Below are 20606 nucleotides of genomic sequence, written 5' to 3'. Positions count from 1 at the left end.
AATAATTTAATGACATCAAGGCACCAGATGAAGCAGTCACCTCCCAGGTTTGATCCAACAACGAGAAAACGAAGCCAAAAACAGGAATGGAAGACTGGAAATACATACCTGCATGATCCAACTTTAGTTGGTGTCTTTAGACAGTTCCAAAGAACTTTCATGTCTACCAGCAACAGGGTTTCTAAGTGAAGTAGGAGGATTTCGGGATATGAGCAATAAGTTGTGCTTTGTTAAAGATATAAAGGTAACCTCCAAAGAAAGAATGAATAAAATATATAACAAATGAGAAAACGTTAACAGTTTAATAAAGGATGCCTGGGTGGCTCAGCTGTTGAGTGTCTGCCTCCGGCTCAGGGTGTCGTACTGGAGTTCTGGGATCAAGTTCCACATCAGGCTCCCTGAGGCGGGGAGCCTGTTTCTCCTGCTGCCTATGTCTCTGCCATTCCATCTCTATGAATAAATAGATGGAATCTTAAAAAAATAAATAAATAAAAGTTAAATAAATGTTTTCAAAACTGTTTTATTTGCAATTGTTTTTTTCATACAGTCCATAACTAGAATGATTGCTTTTTCTGTTACGTAGTTTACGGTGAATTTCAGACTACTATCTTATAGGTTTATAGGTGTGCAAATAAAATATCTAAATTACTGTTTTCCAATCAAGTGGATTAGAATAGCCTGTGAAAATATGGTAACATATAGACTCTTATAATCATATCCCAAATTCACAGAATCAGAATATCCAGAGATGGTGAGTAGTTGCTGTTGTTGTAATTGATGATGATGATGATGGAATTCTTGGAGTATGATTTTTGTGATCAGTCAGGTTTGCAAATCACCGGGTATCATTATGAAAGACAAAACACACAAACCTTAAGGTACGTATAAACATGTAATTTGAATTCTGGAATGTGTAAATTAAAGGTATATAAAGAAGAGGTACTTACCATGAAGATATATGGCCAGTTAGCAGCAATATTGCATAAGAACCTAGGTTTATTAAAAATAGTCTTCTATTGGCTTTGCTTATTGCTTCCCTTTGCTTCACTCCCCATAGATAGACCATGAAATTTAAGACTTAATGTTATGCAGCATGGTACAGTTTCTTGCATTAGCTTTAAAATACCTTTAAAAACATGGGCCAATAAAACATTTTACTTTTGTAAATGATAAATATCAGGAAAAACTTAAAAGAAATTATTCTTAAATTTCCATATATATTTATGAACTTGGAAGATCATTTTATCAGAGATGAAAATATGAAACAGTATATTATGGTTGCCTCTGGGAAGTGTGATGAAGGTGATGTAGGGGTGTAAAGTGGGAAGGATGATTATTTATATTGTACATGTGTTATAAATCATATTTTCACATTTTTAAAGGTATATAGAAAAAAAGAAAATATAACTTATCCAAGAAAAGTCATTAGGTTAGTTTTTCTATTGCTGTGTAACAAATTTAGCAGCTTAAAAAACATGCATCTATTAACTGACAATTTCTGTGGTTCAAGAATCCTGGTACACTTAACTGGTCATCTGTAAAAAAGTAATTAGTACAATGGCCAGGGCTGGATTCTCATGTGGAGGACAGACTAACTAGAATTGAGTCCACTTCTAGTCTCAGATGGATGGAATAATTCATTTCCTTGTGATTGTACACTGAGGTCCCTGACTTCTTGCTGCCTGTTGTCTGGAAGCTATCTCTACCTTCTAAAAGCCTTCCTCAGTTGCTTGCCATCTGGATGTTTACCTCAAAGCCAGCAAAGGAATCTTACATAACACAGTCATGAGAGTGACATCTCATTATCTTTATGATCAGAATAAAGTCACAGGATGAGCTATGTCTCAGTTTTTCTAGATTTTGTTGACATGACAGAGTATGTTTTGGAAGAAAGCAAGTATTTGTTGAGACTCTATTCTGTGTTAGGCACTCTGTTAAGCATTGTAAAATACTGCATATTTCTTATTGGCACTCCTGTAAAATACTGGTGCCATCAGTTCTATTTTCTAATGAGAACTCAAGAGTTCCTTTTCTTATGTGATACAAGTATCAAGTGTTAGACCGTGAATTGAAACAAAAAACTTCCCTTAATCAGAGCTTCTCTATTTCCATTCTACTACTTTAGCATATTAGAAGACTAGAGGCTAAAAACAGTCTTCTTGCTTCTCAATTTGAATAAGGTAGTAGATGTTAAATGGGCAGAAGTGAAAAGAAGGGGATGTAAAGAAAATGAACAGAAGTATGATTAAATCCACTTACATAAAATTTCACAATGGAATTAATTCAGTTTACACTATTTTTAATTATTGATTCCAAATATACAACGTTGACCCTTAAAAAGATATTCTTTAGAAATAAGCTTTGTGGATTATGTAGCTTAATTTCCATGGCACATAATCAAATCTGGGTTTTTTAGGGAACAGGTGAAGAATTTACAGCTTTCTCCAAATGGACTTTCCTTTGACAGTTAGATAGTAATAAAATCCACTTAGAAGTTCCAATTTTCTCTTATAATTGGCAACAGTAATTTCTACATTTTAGATTAATTACTAAGAATTTTCATTTCCCATAGGTGGCAGCATAAACTTCAATAGAATATTCATTACTAGCAATATTAGTTCAGATTTTCTTTTCTCATAATGGCAAAGTACTATTTTGAGGATTTTCTGATTCCACTGAGTCCATCTTTTGAATCTATTTAAAATGCTTAGAGAGTAATTTATTTTGTTAAAAGTACAAATACAAGTAAAAGTAGATGTACAAGTACAATTTTGCATCATTTTTAGAGACAGCCTTGCCATTTCATAATGAATAAATGAAAAAAATAACTAAGATTAAAAGCCAAAATTAGTAGTTGTTTTAATTGACATGGTTGGGCCGTTAATATACCACTTTCAGAGTTGGCAATGTAAGATGATTTTACAGTGGTCAATGAATTCTCTTATCATGCATTGAACTCTCCTTTTTGTATACATACAAGTATGTTGTGTGTAATGTTATATGCAATATTGTCTGGTTGAATCAGCTCTCTCAAAGTCTGTATTTTAAAAGTTTGCTTGTTTCTTTGGTTCTCCAAAGCAGTCAAGAAAATGAATGTCAAAATATTCAATCAATTGCAAGCTTATTATTACACATCTTTTGAAATAGTAGACAATTTTTCACTCTCTAAAGTATAATATTTAAATTCGACTTACTGAAATTCTAAAAAAAACCCCAAACAAATAGAAACAAATAAGCCTTCTGTTGTAGTTAACCTTAGGTTAATGTTCAACTGGAAAGATGTTTTTACTTTAAAGTGTATTTGTTTCCTTTTTCATGTTTTGATAGATCTCTTTTCTTCTATTATATAAATTAGCTCTTGAGAATCCATTGTATTCCAGAGAAATTGCATACTTCAGGAAAAGCCCACTGGATTTTAGGATGGGATATTTTAACATATTTGTCTACCTTTAGGTGTTTTGTTTTATGTTTCAAAGGTATGGTAGCAGTTCAACACTCAAATATCTGCCTTTTATAACTTCAGATACGTTCAAAAACAATGAGGTATATTGTTGACAAAGAATTAAATGTAATAATCAAGCAATTAACCAAGGGTATTTGCAGCAGTATATAGAGAGACAAATTAAGAAGACTACCATGGTATCCAGAAACCATCTGTTAACCAATGTCAAATTGATGATAAAGAAAATTGAGTTCCCTTGGCAGTTGGTTTTTCTCCAGCTGCATACAGCTATAAAAGAGCCATCAAAGACAAATCTGCATTTGTTGTTAATTCAGAAATGCAGTAGATAGGCATTGAGAAACCTCCAGTGACAACTTTTTATTCTGAAAGTTGATGCTAAGATTCCTGGGAAAGTTACACATTGGGCCTTGGATCAGCATTTAAGACCATCTCAATATGGTAAAACGATGATCAGTACAATTCTCAAATGCAGTTGTGTACACACAAATATAATAAAAATCTTCTCAGAGGATGAAATAACGAGTGAATCACTTCTAAAGTCATCAACTATACCAAGGTTAGTTGAAAACATGTATTTACCCCAAACATATATTATTGCACATAGTCTAATGTAAGCCTACGATGAAGAAAATCCTACGATGAAGCAGTATCAGAAAATAATCATAAATTTGAAAGGTCTTTATTACTAAACCCTGACAAAGACTAATGCCAAAGACTTAACAAACTTATCCTACAGAATCATTATAATACTAACACTCAAAGGAAACTTTAATGCTTGAAACCTTGAAAGAGGTTGGGATCTGGAGTCAGGCAAAAGTAATGTTTCAAATTCACATTTCAACCCTTATTAATTATATGACCTTGGGCATATTACTTAATCTGTGTTAGTGTGTATATAAAATGAGAATGATAATAACCTTGCCGGGATGTTGAAAGGATAAAATGAATTAATGGATGTCAAAACTTATTTCTGTCAAATAAAACATTAAATGTCTTATCAATGGATTATTGAAGTAATGCTAATTGCTAAGGACTTTAAGCTTATTGTGGAGAGGTCACTGGGCTGAGGATCAGGAAATCTAACTTGTTCTTCTAGCTTTGCCATAAATTAGCTGTGTGACCCTGTACAAATCATTTAAGTTCTCTGGACCTCAGTTTACTTTTTGCTAAATTGAGGTTAGGATAGGGATGGGATCAAAATGACTATATTTATTCTCAAATCCACTCATTGTAACTATTTGAGTTAGATTTCAAAAAATAAAAGCAAAATATAAAATATATTTGTAGAAGAACACTGTTGAAATCATTGCAATCTGTTATGTGTGTGTTTATTGCTGATTTTTAAAACAAAAATTAAACAGTAGGAAAAGTCAGCTTTTACAGTCCACTTAAGGTTTATGTTTTTATTAGAATGCATTTAATGTTAAGTAAACATGTGTTTAATTTATTCACTAAAGCTTCCTAGTGGAACCAGATTAACCCAAAATGGTGTCTGACTTTTCTTATACTAGCAGCTTATAATTTTAGAGTTGAAGAAGATTTAAAAACAAAAAACAAAAAAACACCCTACTTATCCTTTCCCCATTGTGTGGCTGAAATTATAAAACATTAAATAAAAGGAGACATAACTATACATGAGAGAGAACTGGTTCTAGAACCTACTAAGTTTATTGATTCCTAGATCAATCTTTGTTCCATATCACATTTCACTATTTTTAACAATCTTGAAAATGATTCTATCCAGTTACTTTCTCTGTTCCTGATATCTTATCTGATTTCATTAACTTTGATTGAAATTACTACATTTACTACTGCTATGTTGAACAAGTATTTCACATTGGATGATCTCAAAATGCAAATGTTTGGCCTACCACAGCTACTTTATAATGCATCCCCCACCACCACACCACCATTGTATGAAAACTTAGCAACGCTCATCATTTCTCAGTTCATTCCTACCTATCGGACTTCCAATTGTCATTTCAGGTTACAGCATACAGTTTCAATTCAGAAATATTAAGAGCTACTTCAAGATAGTAACCCATATTTGAGTCCTCATTAAAAAATAAGAATATTTTGGGACGCCTGGGTGGCTCAGTGGTTGAGTGACTACCTTCGGCTCAGGGTGTGATCCCATTCTGGGGATCGAGTCCCTCATCTGGCTCCCTGAGAAGAGCCTGCTTCTCCTTCTGCCTGTGTCTCTGCCTCTCTCTGTGTCTCTTGTGAATAAATAAATAAAATCTTTAAAAAAATAATCTTTTCCTTTTAGGCATGGTTGGCTTCTTCATGCACTTCTCCTTCCATTAGGTAGAGGCTATATTGAACTTAAATGATGAGTGAATCCAGAATGAGAGAGAAAGCTAAAGAGCAGGATTGTTTCTATTTGGCTAGTTACTGCTAATGCAGTAGCAAGCTTAAATTAAATTTAAATTACAAGAAAACATATACAGGGTACAGCAGTATTTTGGAAATAGTGAACAAATAAAAACAAACAGTTAAAAGTAAAATACTTTTCTTCAATAAAGAAACAAAAGCAATACAATGGAGAAAATGTTGTCTTTTCAACAGTGTTGGAACAAGTAGATACACACTAAAAAAAAAAAAAAAAAAAAAAAAGAAATCCAGACACAGACCTTTATACCTTTCATAATAAAGATCTCAATGTAAAATAAAAACTATAAAACTCCTAGTCGGTAGGACAAAATACAAATGACCTTTTATTTAGAGATGACATTTCAGATACAACATCTAAAACCTCATTCATAATGTAAGAAATAAATTGGACTTAATTAAAATAAAATAAAAAAAGTTCTGCTCTGTGAGAGACACATGAAGAGAATGAGATGACAAGCCATACATTGGGAAAAAAAAATATTTGCAAAAAATACATCTGACAAAGAACTAAAATATGCAAAGGACACTTAAAATCCAACAATGAGAAAATTAACAACCCGATTTTTAAAAATGGGTCGAAAATCCTAACAGAATTGGTTAGCCGCGTGCTGCCCGCCACTCTTCGCCTTCCGAGGGGGTCGGAGCCCCTGCACCCCGCTGCTCTGGCCGTGGCTGCGCTCACCCCCGAACCCGCAGTTCCAGAAGCTGCAGAAGAGGCATCGCGGGCAGGGCTCTGACCTCAACTCGCACCGCCTTTTCGAGGGGGACAAGGAACGTTGCACCCGCTTCGACTTGCTCCTGAACACCAACCGTGGGCATATTCTGGGACCGACCCTGTGATGCACACCCCTGTGATGCTGAGCCCAGAGGTGTGAGGCTGCCCGGGAGCGCGTGTTCAATGGCGAGATCAGCTTCACGGAGGACCCTGCACGGCTGCATGTGACCTTGCGGACCCGGTCAGACACACCCATTCTGGTGGATGGCAAGGATGTGATGCCAGCGGTCCACAGGGTCCTGGAGAAGGTGAAGTCTTCCTGCCAGTGGTGCCTGGAAGGGGTACTCGGGCCAGGCCATCACGGACGGCATTAACATTGGCGTTGGCGGCTCTGATCTGGGGCCCCTCCAGGGTGACTGAAGCCCTTAAGCCATACTCTTCAGGAGGACCCTGTGTCTGGGTTTGTCTCCAACATCGATGGGACCCACATTTCCAAAACCCTGGCCGCCCTGAACCCTGAGTCCTCCCTGATCATCATTGCCTCCAAGACTTTTACCACCCAGGAGACCATCAGATATGCAGAGACAGCGAAGGAGTGGTTTCTCCTGTCCGCCAAGGATCCTTCTGCAGTTGTGAAGCACTTTGTCACCCTGTCTACCAAAATGACCAAAGTGAAGGAGTTTGAGATTGAAGCTTAAAGCATGTTTGTGTTCTGGAACTGAGCAGGAGGATGCTACTCGCTCTGGTCAGCCATTGGACTTTCCACTGCACTGCACATGGGATTTGACAACTTGGAGCAGATGCTATCAGGGACTCACTGGATGGACCAGCACTTCCATACAAGGCCCCTGGAGAAGAACGCTCCTGTCCTGCTGGCTCTGCTGGGTATCTGGTATATCAACTGCTTTGGGTGTGAGATGCAGGCCATGCTGCCCTATGACCAGTATCTGTACCGCTTTGCTGCCTATTTCCAGCAGGGTGACATGGAGTCCAATGGGAAGTACATCACCAAGTTCAGCACTCGTGTGGACCACCAGATGGGCCCCTTTGTGTGGGGGAGCCAGGGACCAATGGTCAGCATGCCATCTATGAGCTCATCCACCAAGGCACTATGATTATACCTTGTGACTTCCTCATCCCAGTCCAGACCCAGCACCTGATAAGGAAGGGTCTGTATCACAAGATCCTCGTGGCCAACTTTTTGGCCCAAACTGAGGCCCTGATGAAGGGGAAGTTGACAGAGGAGGCCTGGAAGGAGCTGCAGGCTGTGGGAAAGAGTCCAGAGGACTTTGAGAAGCTGTTGCCACACAGGTCTTTGAAAGAAATCACCACACCAACTATATTGTGTATTCTATTGTGTTCACCAAACTCATACCATTCATTCTGGGAGCCTTGATTGCCACGTACAAGCACAAGATCTTCATTCAGGGTGTCATCAGGGACATCAACAGCTTTGACCAGTGAGGGATGGAGCTAGGAAAGCAGCTGGCTAGGAAAACTGAGCCTGAGCTTGATGGCAAGAGTCCAGTCACCTCTCACAACTCTTCCACCAATGGGCTAATCAACTTCATCAAGCAGGAGTGTGAGGTAAGAAGCTAATAAACACATGCCCGGCTGCAGTCCTTGTAATCGGTCCTTCTTGTCTCTCCTCACCAGAGATGTACTGCACAGTCTTTCCCAGAGCACCTTCTGGTTGTGGGCTTGGAGCATAAGCCCTTTGGGGGAAGCTGGTCTGGAATTGCCACCCCTGCCCATCCATGTCCATGTGCCCTCTGCTTTATGATTGGCTGAAGTGTTTTAGTGCAGCTGATTTTTCTGACCATGTTCACTTTGTTCGTGTACCAGATAGAAAAATAAAGATGCCACAAAAGAGGTTGTAGGCTCAGCCTCTTCTTATCTCCAGAAGTGGTGCTCTACACAGGAGTTAGGTGCCCAGTAGGAGTGATGTGCCTTGACTGAGGCTTGACTGTAAGTGGTGAGCAGGTTCAGAATAGAGGATGGTCCCTTGAGAAGAAAGTAGAGGGGGGTGGGGCATGATCAAAGTCACAAGAGCAACTTGGCTTCTGTAAGCAAACCCCTTCTCCTTTGTCCACTCCTCACCTCTGTGACTTTGAAGGAATTGCATACTTCTATTCACTGGATAATTATAAAAAATTGCATTAAATTGTCTGTTTTGGGTGAACAACAAAAACAAAAAACCTTAACAGAATATTACCAAAGAACATACACAAATTACAAATAAGCATATGAAAATATGTTCTACATCATATGTCATCAGGGAAATGCACATTTAAACAATGAGATACCACTGCACACCTATTAGAATGATGAAATTCCAAACACTGACAGCACCAAATGCTGGAAAAGATGTAGAGCAATAGGAACTCTCATTCACTGATGGTGGGAATGCCAAATGGTAGAGTCATTTTAGAAGATAGTTTTGCAGTTTCTGACAGAGCTATTATGTTCTTACGATACAAAGCAGCAATCACAAAGAACCATAATATCTTTGGTATTTACTGAAATAAACTGAAAACATATCCACACAATAATAAGCACACAGATGTTTCCAGTAGCTTTACTCCTAACTGCCAACACCTGGAAGTAACCAAAATGTCTTTCAGTAGGTGAACAGATAAATAAACTATGGTAACCCATATGATAGAATAACATTCAGTAAATAAAACAAATGAGCTATCAAGCCATAAAAAGATGTGGAGGAGGCTGAAACATGTATTAGTAAATGAAAAAAGCCAAACTGAAAAGGCTGCATACTCTATGATTCCAAATATATGACCTTTTGGAAAAAGCAAAACTATGGAAAAAGTAAAAGGATCAGTGGTTTTCAGAGGTTAAAGAAGAAGGAGGGATACAGAGGCAGAGTACATAGAATTTTTAGGGAAGAGAAACTATTCTGCATGACACCATCATGGTAGATACATCTCATTATACATTTGCCAATACCTATAGAATGGACAACCCAAGAGTGAACCCCAATGTAAACTATGGACTTTGATATGTCAGTGTAGCTCATTAGTTGTAAAAAAAAGGTACTCTTTTGGTGAGGAATGGTAATAGTGGGGGTTGAGGCAGAGATTACATGGAACTCTGTACTTTCTGTTCAGCTGTGTCGTGTTATAAAACTGCTCTAAAAAATAAAGTCTATTTTTAAGAAGGTAAAGCAGGATAATTTAACTTAATACTTAAAAAAAAAAGAGAAACTGAATTTTTTGTAAGACACCTGTATAAACAGTTTTTAGCACATTCAGTTGGAGGTAAAAGTAGTTTCAAATACATTTTAAAATAGATAAATGTCCCGCTACAAAATGAATTACACTACAAAAGGGAGGGAGAACAAAAACAAAGACAACACATCAATCGTAATTCATGTAAGGTTACCTACCAATCTTGGGTCTGTTTTAAACAATCTCTAAGGTAAAAAAATCATTAACCAAAATACAGATGACTACATCAAAAATCACTAAAAAATATGTGATTTGTCACAGAATATAAACCAAATTATATCTACTTCATACTCTAGAATAAATTAGATATGACTACTTTATAATTGCTAAGTAAAATATACAGAAAAGAGAGTGTGAGTTTTTACCATAAATGGTTAGAAATGAAATATGATAGCTGTAGAGATTCAACATTAGGATGTTTGGTCTCAGACTAGCTTTAATAAATCATATTCATTCTTTAGAAGCCAAGAAATGGTTAATCAGTATAGCATGAAATAGAAAATGTATATACTTCCATGTGTTTCAATATATAACCTCTATAATAGCATCTACCTCAATATATTCCATTACTTTATTTAAATATACACATAACCTCCTGTGGAAGGGATTTGTATGAATAACACTTGGCATACTGGCTGGCATAGCTGACTCTCAAATGCATGAATAAATGAAAACCAGGAATTGAGCTACAGGGTAGAATAAGGATAATTATACTATTTATTATTTCTGAAATGTATACTCTTAGCTAGTCATTATATACTTTAAAAATATTATTCTGCTTGAAGTGACTGGGTGGCTCAGTTAAGCATCTGCCTTTGGCTCAGTTCATAATCCCAGGGTCCTGGGATTGAGCCCCCAAGTCAGGCTCCCTGCCTCAGACCAGAGTCTGCTTGTCCCTCTTCCCCTGCTCCTCCCCCTTGCTCACACTCTCTCTTTCTCTCTCAAATAAATAAATAAAATCTTTAAAAAGTATTATTCTGCTTAATTAAATTATTTATGATGTATGTATTACTTTTCATCTTTGAAACAGAGAAAAGTCACTTAAGCCCTTTGACCACACAGTGCATAAAGGGAACCAACAAGTTTTATCCAGGCAAATGTAAAGCATTTGCACTGCTGTTATACCATATACCTAGAAACTGTACAATTTCACTAACTCTTTTTACTTGAGAATAAGAAATAGTAAATGGTATAACCAGGTAACATAGAAACTTAATCCAGTGTTCATTTGGCACAAAGAAAGAGTTATCAATCAGTCTGTATTCTCTTTGTGTTCTGTCTGTATTAAAGACCTCTGACTAATAATGACTAGCTAAGAAAATGGCTACAAACCACTAAGACATATGAAGTAAACAGAGTTTACTAGGAAGGGGGAAAAATAGCCAGGGCAGAGTAAAAACAGCATGCCAACGAGCCTCCAGGAAATAGTTGAAGTGAACAAGTAAGATGTTATGACAAGATTTAGGGAAAAATATTCCCTGGGAGCTCCAGAAAAAGCCACAAAGGACCACAGTTTTGATGTTACCTGTAGGGAACCAGGGAGATTATTATTACCCCATTGACTTTCAAGTTATTTACTACAATCGGTCCTTCTTGCCTAAGGTAGGTACCATCAATGTATGCTATTAATACAAGCTGATACCTCTGATAAGGGGGGTGAACAGGTTTAAGGGGTAATGTTCTATTCACTGGTTTATTACAGCGAAAAAGAGTTACTAGAATGATAGTTACTAGAATGATATGTACAAAAGGCTAAACAGAATCTGAGGAGAAAAAAAGAGAGAAAGCTGCAGTTTTTACTCATCTTGGGCCTTTTTTTAAAGATTTTATTTATTTATTCATGAGGATACATAGAGAGGAGAGAGAGAGAGAGAGGCAGAGAGAGAAGCAGGCTCCATGTAGGGAGCCCGACATTGGACTCGATCCCGAGTCTCCAGGATCATGCCCTGGGCTGCAGGCAGCACTAAACCGCTGAGCCACTGGGGCTGCCCTTTCAGAGCCTTTCTTATCTTGAGTCTTTGTAGCAGACATGGTTGAAAAAATTTTACATGCTCAAAATAAAAATTGAAGAGGTGTAGGCCACAGCCCAACTATGGTTATTTTAATAAATAAAATTAGGGAGTGATAGCTAACTTGAAGTCACTTGCTAATAAAGAATACAGACAAGGAAACATTGTCACCCATAATAAGGAAAGAATGGGGCTGAGGCTCAACTACTTGGTACCTACTGTGATCCCTGTACCTGTGCAGAAAGAGAAAACTTAAGAGGGTTTAGGTGTGGCAGCCTATGGAGACCAAGAATTTGTCATTGGTAGATGAAAGGCAACATAGTGACAGGGTATATTTAGAATAATGCCAGAGAATGAGGTCTCCTAATTTTGCTCTCTTCTCATGTAACTTCTGCTTTGGCTATTAAGATGTATGCACAAGGTTCACACACAATATTTTAATGGCTGTAACCACTCTTGCCGGACTGTAAACTAATCCATTTTAGATTGAAGTTTACTGTAGAAATCTGGGTCAAAATGACAAGTAGAAGCCTATGTGACAGCGAAGAGAAATAACAGTAACTCTACACAACTAGTAAATATACAGGCCCATCTGAGGGAGAATCTAAAACTTCCAAAGTCAAATCATATCATCCAAAGCACAAAATCAGAAGTTGGAATGACTATATTAACAAATAAGTCAATAAGTATTTGAAAAGTCAGGACAAAAAAAGGGCATAGCTTAGCTTTTCTCAGAAAAATGAAGAAAGGATTAAGTTACCTACATCTTCTCCAAGTGAACTTTACACTGAAAAGAGTAAAATAAACAAGAAAAATAGACAACTTCAAAATAGAGAATAACACAGTAAAAGATTACCTTGGTTCTTAGTTTATAGATCTATGCCATAATTACTTATATAATAGAGAACTGAAGAGAAAAATTGACAGCATGCAAGATCACTGTTCACTGCATTTTGGGTCTAATACAAACAGAAAATGTATAAGACAGACAAATATTACCCTAGTAGTGAGCTTCCTATTTATAGAAATGGCCAAGAAAAAGCTACCAAAGATGTTGTAAAGACACAGTTTTCAGTGGCCACGAGGTTCTAATAGATGAACTCTAAGGTACCTTCCAAATACTAGAACTACCCAGGTTAAGAAATCATTGTCACTGAGTGAAGTAAGTCAGTCGGAGAAGGACAAACATTATATGATCTCATTCATTTGGGGAATATAAATAATAGTGAAAAGGAATATAAGGGAAGGGAGAAGAAATGTGTGGGAAATATCAGAAAGGGAGACAGAACGTAAAGACTGCTAACTCTGGGAAACGAACTAGGGGTGGTAGAAGGGGAGGAGGGCGGGGGGTGGGAGTGAATGGGTGACGGGCACTGGGTGTTATTCTGTATGTTAGTAAATTGAACACCAATAAAAAATAAATAAAAAAAAAAAAGAAATCATTGTCATCTTTATTATCATAAAGAAGCATGCCATTTATTATATTCTATGTCCATGTTAAAATTAGTATGTATAAATTTAGGTAGAAAACTCAAACAGGCTGCTTTGTTCCAGCTTCTGAATGGACCCTTTAGTATTGCATAACTTTGAGTAATTCAATTCTTTGCTTCTTTCATTCTTGTCCAATTACACATATATTAAGCAAGCATATATAGGCCTTAAAAAGCTAGAGCTCATGTGAATACAAATGATAATAAAAAGATGATGCAATTATATCACCCTTAATGTTTATATAAAATAAGATTTTTGATATATCACGTGGTTTAGCAAGCCATATGCTTGCCAGGTTTTTTTAATTAATAAAAGCATACATAGGAACCTCTCATGAGGAAGAACAAAGGTGCAATTTGAGTATCTCCTATTAACCTGTCCCACCCGCCCCTGCCCAAAGTAATGCTGCCAGCATCAGCACCTCCACAGTGATTTTATCTCTTCCAAATGATGGGAAGAGACTGAATTAGGAGAAGACAGGAGAAATTTGGCTTATAAAACCTGTGAATAATTTTTTTCTGGGATAGGCTTAAAGAGGAATCCACATTACCCATAAAATTCCTTAATACTCTGACTGACAGGCAATCTCCTCAATTTTGAATAAAAGGACCACAGTCAAGATATCTGGTTACTGTATTACATACCCTTATATGAATCATAAATATTAATTTGTATATCATAAAATTTCCTCAAATGTAGAAGATACACAAAAACTACTTAATAAATATTTTATTTATTTTAGTTTTTTGTAGAGAGAGAGCAAGCATGCAGGTGGAGGGGAGGGGCAGAGAAGAGGGAAAGAATCTTAGGCAGGCTTCACACTGAGCACAGATCCCATCATGGGGCTCAATCCCATGACCCTAAGATCATGACCTGAGCCAAAATTAAGAGTCCAAAGCTTAAAAGACTGAGCTGCCCAGGCACCCCAATAAATATTTTTATTTATTTATTTTTCCAATAAATATTTTTAAAAGAAAAAATGAGATTCACCTCTTAGTTGTTCGCTGAAAGAGCATACATAATGAATTGTGATCTCCCCTAGGCAACTCTCAAAATGAGGGGAAAAATACATGGATATAGAAAACAATATATTGTTCAACTTGTCTATACTAATTACAACATACAAAATCCTAGTTACCGCTCTGAAAGTAGTGTGTAACGTCCAGTTTTAGGCATATAAACAATAAGAACAAACATTGAAATAGGAAAATTTCCTACCTGTCATCATGAATTATGGTCAAAAGTATTAAGAGACAAAGAAGACATAAATTGATAAATATGTAGCAGAAAGTACAGGCCTTAGCTATTACACTAGAATTGCTTTTCAAAATAAAATTTAAGAGAGATTATACCTTCAAAAATTACCATTAGCTTCTATTAATACAAATTTAATTGTAAGTTTCTATAGAGTATGTTGTTGGCCATGACTGAAATTCTAAGTGCTCTTCATTAATATTAGAACTGCAGGCAAAGATTTTTCTAAACCTCCAGATGGAATACTTTGATTCCTATAGAGTGAGGACTGTTTCAACAAGAGATGTTAGGTAGAAAAGCAGAAATAGAGTTGACAGGCAGAAGAAACTAGGCTATCACTGAGTCAAAGAGACAACAAGCAACTAACTTAAAAATGAGAAAGGATGGATTTAAAAGAAATTGAATACAATTAAACTTAAAAAAACACGTCACAATTTCATGATAAACAATAACAGTATCTTGTAATCACTCAGCCCATTTTACATATACCAAATGTCTTGGTAGAAATTATTGCATTAATGCACACAACAATTGGTCTCTGATATGGACTGGAAGTAGGACATATTACTCCTGTTTAAAAGTTGCAAAAAGTCACACAACAATTCAGTGATTTTCTGAGTAAGATAAGAATCTAGGGATCCCTGGGTGGTGCAGCGGTTTGGTGCCTGCCTTTGGCCCAGGGCGCGATCCTGGAGACCCGGGATCGAATCCCACGTCGGGCTCCCGGTGCATGGAGCCTGCTTCTCCCTCTGCCTGTGTCTCTGCCTCTCTCTCTCTCTCTCACTGTATGCCTATCATAAAAAATAAAAAAAATAAAAAAATAAAAAAAGAATCCAGGCAGTAATCAATTTTAATTTTCTAATTTATTTCTTTGCTTGTATTACCAATACAAAATGTTTTTTAATTTCTTCCCTTATTCAACTGGGTGAGCACTTCACCATTTGTTGATGTCAGTTTGTTATCTTTGAACAATGATTAGTTGCTTATGAAAAGCATTATTTCGCTCTAACTTCTAAGGACTTCAGAGCAAACACCATCGCACAAGAGATATGAGGTAGGGTGCTAATATCGTAGGCTAGAAACACCCAGAAAACAAAACAAAAGACATTATTACTTCTCAACTCTTTTGAAAGGCAAATATGTAATATATGTCTAAACATCAAAGTGATGGAACAGTATGTACTGATCTGTGACAATGATTTAAAATATACACTACTTTTCATATTAGATCTTAATTGAAAGAGGACATTGGCATAAATCACTCATTTACACTAAAAGAGAATGATTTTCTTCTCAACTCAAGGCAGTAAGTGTCCCTTCACTTCAGTGTAGCCATCACAAGCGTAACCAAGGTAGCCATTTCTCACGTCATGTCATAAAATTAAACTAAAAACAAAAAACAAAAATCAACAATTTTCTAATGACTGATAGCCTCCAGGGAGCTCTACATTAAACAAACGAATAAATAAAAAAGCAAACACACAAATAAATATATCCCTATTACATGGAGTAACTGATGTCGGTTAGAAAACTGTGATTTGGATTAATTTTTTTTTTTTTCTTCATTAGCAGAAAGAAAACAAAAACCTTAGCAGAGTAGATTAACCTACATGTTAAGGGTTTCTGAAGTCTGCAAAGGACAATGCTTGCTAATACTTATTAGCATAGGAGAGTGCTCCTGCTGTTTCTAAAGCTTATAACACATTGTCAGCCATCATGTTTTAAATGACAACATTTTGGAACAATCTTCAACTATCTGGTTCCCAAGCCAGCCAGCCAGCCTGTCAACATCAAGTCAACATTACCAGTTTCTCTTCTAGCAGGAGGTTTACTTAACAGAGGTATCTCCACAGTCATCCTTGGCACACCTGATCACAGGAACACATGATGTACACAGCTGCACAGTCTGGGTTTGTGTTGAGAAAGATTTTAGCAGATGAGCCATAAAATTTGAAAATATGCAGCCAGGGAGGTGGGTAGTTTACACCCTCTGTTCCATAAGCATCAGTCTTCAGATTTTGTTCGTTAGTCTCTCCAGGTAAGTAGAAAACTAACAAAGTTCTGAAAAAAGTATATGAATATGCTGTAAAATAAATAGATTAGCTATCATGAGCTGGCATAAATAAAAGTTCACCATTTAGATGTATCACTATATATAACAAATGAATGAACACATCAGCCAGAATAATGTTGGGAAACTAAAACATGAAATTAGGCTCATGAAAACATGAGGGACAAATTCAGAAAGATAAACAAAGGTACCTACACTTATCTTGCTCAGAAGGTAAAGTAGGAGTTAAAAACGGAGGGGGACAATCCAGGAGATTCACCTGGCTGTGCTTGTTGTGGACACGAGGTGTTGTGAAAAACTGCTCTATAAAAAAAAAAAAAAAAAAAAAAAGGAAGGAGAGATAGAAATCATGAATTTGTTAATGTATCTTCCTCTTCCTCTGTGTGCCTTTTCAACCCAGCACTGTTGTATCCAGCTGAATCCTAGTTACTAAATAATAATTTGTATTGCACTACTTCCCTTGGAGAAAAGATTAGTCCATAAAAAACTTAGGGACATATGAAAGATCTTTCTTATTTAGTGCAGATAAAATAAAAGTTTTATACTTTAGTAATATTATTCAGTTAAAGATGTAACTTTTTCTTTATCGTTAGTATTTTTTAGTTTAAAATATTTTGGAATGCTAATATATTGAAAATTTTTCTTTTATCAACTAAATGTTAATAATACTGATAGCCATATGTACCTCACTACTTTCTCCAAAAATTTACTACTCTTTATATTATTTTAAACATATGTACATATTAATAAGGATAATAGCATTAGAATCTCATTTTAGGACATAAAAAGAAGCCTAATATATGCAAAAAATAAAAATAATAAACCTAATCACTGAATAGTTGTCAAGTCTAGAGCTGATCTTGGATGAGCAAATGATGTAGAAATTAACACTTTCAATTGCTTGTCAAAATAAAGTGGTGAAATTTGAGTCAACTCAGCCTAGATCTCAATTACTCCAAGAAACCTTTCAACATATCCCAACTTTAAGTAACAGTTCACTTTTCTGAAGTCTCAGAGCAACTTATCCATACCTGCTTTATGAAAAAAATATTCTCTTTCAACCATTCCATATAATTCAATGTGTACTTTATCTCTTCCATTCCTCTAGAAAGTTTTAAGGGTAGGAGATTTATTTGATTTATTTCCTAAGTGGTTAATTTTTAACGCACACTACTTTTAAAGGGATGAATGAGGCAGTTGTTATAAGGTATCAGGGTATTTGCCAGGGCTAAAATTCTCATCTGGGGCCCCTTAAGATTACTGATTGTTGACAGAATTCAGTCTCTTGTGGTTGTGGAACTGAGATACCTGTTTTCTTGACACATTAGTTCCTTCAAATTCAAGCAATCAAAGGACCATTGCATTTTTTTTTTATTCTTTGAATTTCTCTGAATTCCCTTTTTACCTTGCCTTTTGCTCTTAAGGGATCATGTGATGATATTGGGCTCCTGCTCCTGGATAATTCAGGGTAATCTCCCTGCTTAAAATTCAACTAATTAGTTAATTTAATTACATCTACAAAATTCCTTTTGACACGGTAAATAACATATTCATAGTCTAGGGATCAGGGGATTAAGGTATGGAATCATCTTGGAAGCCATAATCCACCTACCATGCCCATCTTGTCTAAAATTTTATCATCTAATATATATTTATTTGAATATGTAAGCAGATTTTTATTAGAGTACTATTCATGAAGCTGAGAATATGGTCATTCTTCACATTCATATTTAGTTTAGCCAGAATTTTAATTTTTAAAAACTAATATGTGCACTTAAGGAATAAGAGTTGTAGAGATGCAGAGGAAAATACAGAAAGATGATGTCATTTTATAGCATGGACAGGTATTTCCCAGAGGAAAACTAAAGAGAGACCTGAGTGGACTACTAAAGTGTGGTATTCTGGAAAGGGATGCTAGAAAGTAGAGAAGTCAGTGGAACAGAGATAATGAAGAAGCATAAACAGCTTCCTAAGGGCAGTGAATTCTTGTAATGAGCTAGGTAAGCTAGCCAGATCTTAGATTTCCCTCTTCCTTTATCAGTTACTCAAGCAGTACACAGACACAAACACATACAGACATACATGCAGCACACACACACACACACACACACGAAAGAGCCTAATAGAAACAGAGGTACAAGAAACCATTCTGAGAAGTTTCTGGAGTTGAGAAACCTGTTTCTTTCTCCTGGAGCATCGTACTATCTTTTTGTAAAATAACAACAGAATTGGGATTGAGGTATTTAAGATATTTAAGATAGAAGGAAAGATATAATATACAAGTACTTCTAATGGTTTCAAAAAACCCCCTAACTTCCAGGAATAACCCTGCCTATTCAATTATTGTAATGTATATGTAAAGAAAGAAATAATTTTCTTTTGGAATAAATATTGAGTTCATAATAATCCAATCACAACCTCAACAGGGAGAAAAACCAATCTCTGTTTCACTTCACTGCACCACAGTATTTAATCTTTTTCTATTGATAGTTAGTGCATGCAATTTCCATTAGAAGAGTTTTAAACATCAGAGGTAACATTTGGAGGCAGCAGCAGATTCACGGCAGCGCTTTAATATTTGGTCACTTCATAATTAGATTATAACTTTACAAGAAAACACATACGTGGCATTGGGTCACAGCTTTAAAGTCATAAAACCAATAAAATCATCCAGGGTGTATCATTATTTTGAAATGACTTATAAGCAGTTTCATTTTACTGCCAAACATTTTTATAATTCCTTTCCCAAAGACAAATGTGTTCAGCTTGATTTGTGTTTGTCTTTGCATTTAATCATGTTTGCAGTCCTTTTTTGAATTTACAATTAATCCTCTTTACATTTATGTAACACTATTCCAAACTTTTTCTTCCTAAATTTATCTTAGTGGGTGATTGCTTATTATATTTTTATACTGTTGTAATTATTATATATACATAGTGCTTTGAGCATCCTGACAGAAGGTGTTTTATAATTGTATTATTTTATTGCTCAAACATTTGCAAATAACATATTCATAAAGTCTAAAACATGTACACGTGACACAGATTTTAATGTGGTTCAGAAAAACCACTAGATCAGGAATGTTTTCTGTAAATGCAAATTAGCATTTCACATACTACTAACCAGACTGCCCCTGATAAGTGCCTGAATTTAGTCACCTTCCCTCAGAGGGTTAGCTGATCAGGCATTTATACATCAGAACAAAATACAGCAATAGACAGGTGAGGCTGAAAGCGGATGGGTTTTTTCTTTGTTTTGGGGGTGGTATTCTAAAAGAAAATTTAAAAAAGAACAGAAATTTTAAGGAAAACAATGGGTATGAGAAGAAGGAAACTGGAACCTGGTTATAGAAAGCTGTTTTTTGGAAAGCTAGCTGTTCTCAAGTCATTAAAAGAAATGCTGAGTCACCCTCACATCAAAGGAGAAACAATCTGGGGAAACCAATGTACAGAAAACCAGAGAAAATCAGTATTAGCCATGCATAATATGAAAAATACTTGAAGATGTGTCCCAAACATTACATTTATCCAAAGAATGTGTATAATATGCTATCAGTTTAACAGAGGCATAATCTATAAAAGTAATAAAAGGAATTCCAGGATGACAATAGTGCAGTTCATAAGGAAAGCAGTCAAAATTGGAACCATGATTAGAAGGTACATTAAAACAATTAGTGTACATTTATCCGTTTTTATTCTTTTTCTTCTTCAAGCATCTGAACCTCTTATTTCATTCCAGGAATTTGTACTGCGTTATCCTTAGAGAAATGTAATAACAAATCAAAACTCCGCAGGTCATGCCACTGGTGGGGATACAGTACCCATTATCCAGTGGTGGCAGTATCATCAGTGATATACATTGTTCAGTGGTGACAGGGCCAGTACCAACATCCAATCAAGGCTGTAACAGCTCTCTAACCAACACATTCTGGTGATGCTGGCTGTGTTTTTAGTGGTCTGGTTC

At 36.0% G+C, this 20606-nt stretch overlaps 1 pseudogene; it reads left to right on the top strand.

Annotated features, from left to right (window-relative positions):
• The first annotated feature begins 208 nt into the window (after positions 1-208).
• LOC144321345 (glucose-6-phosphate isomerase pseudogene) lies at positions 209-8444 on the top strand (annotated as a pseudogene).
• The last annotated feature ends 12162 nt before the right edge of the window (positions 8445-20606 follow it).

This window comes from Canis aureus, chromosome 9, assembly GCF_053574225.1.
Source record: "Canis aureus isolate CA01 chromosome 9, VMU_Caureus_v.1.0, whole genome shotgun sequence".
Lineage (NCBI taxonomy): Eukaryota > Metazoa > Chordata > Mammalia > Carnivora > Canidae > Canis > Canis aureus.
The sequence above is the reverse complement of the archived record's forward strand: the minus strand, read 5'-3'. Positions and strand labels throughout refer to the sequence as shown.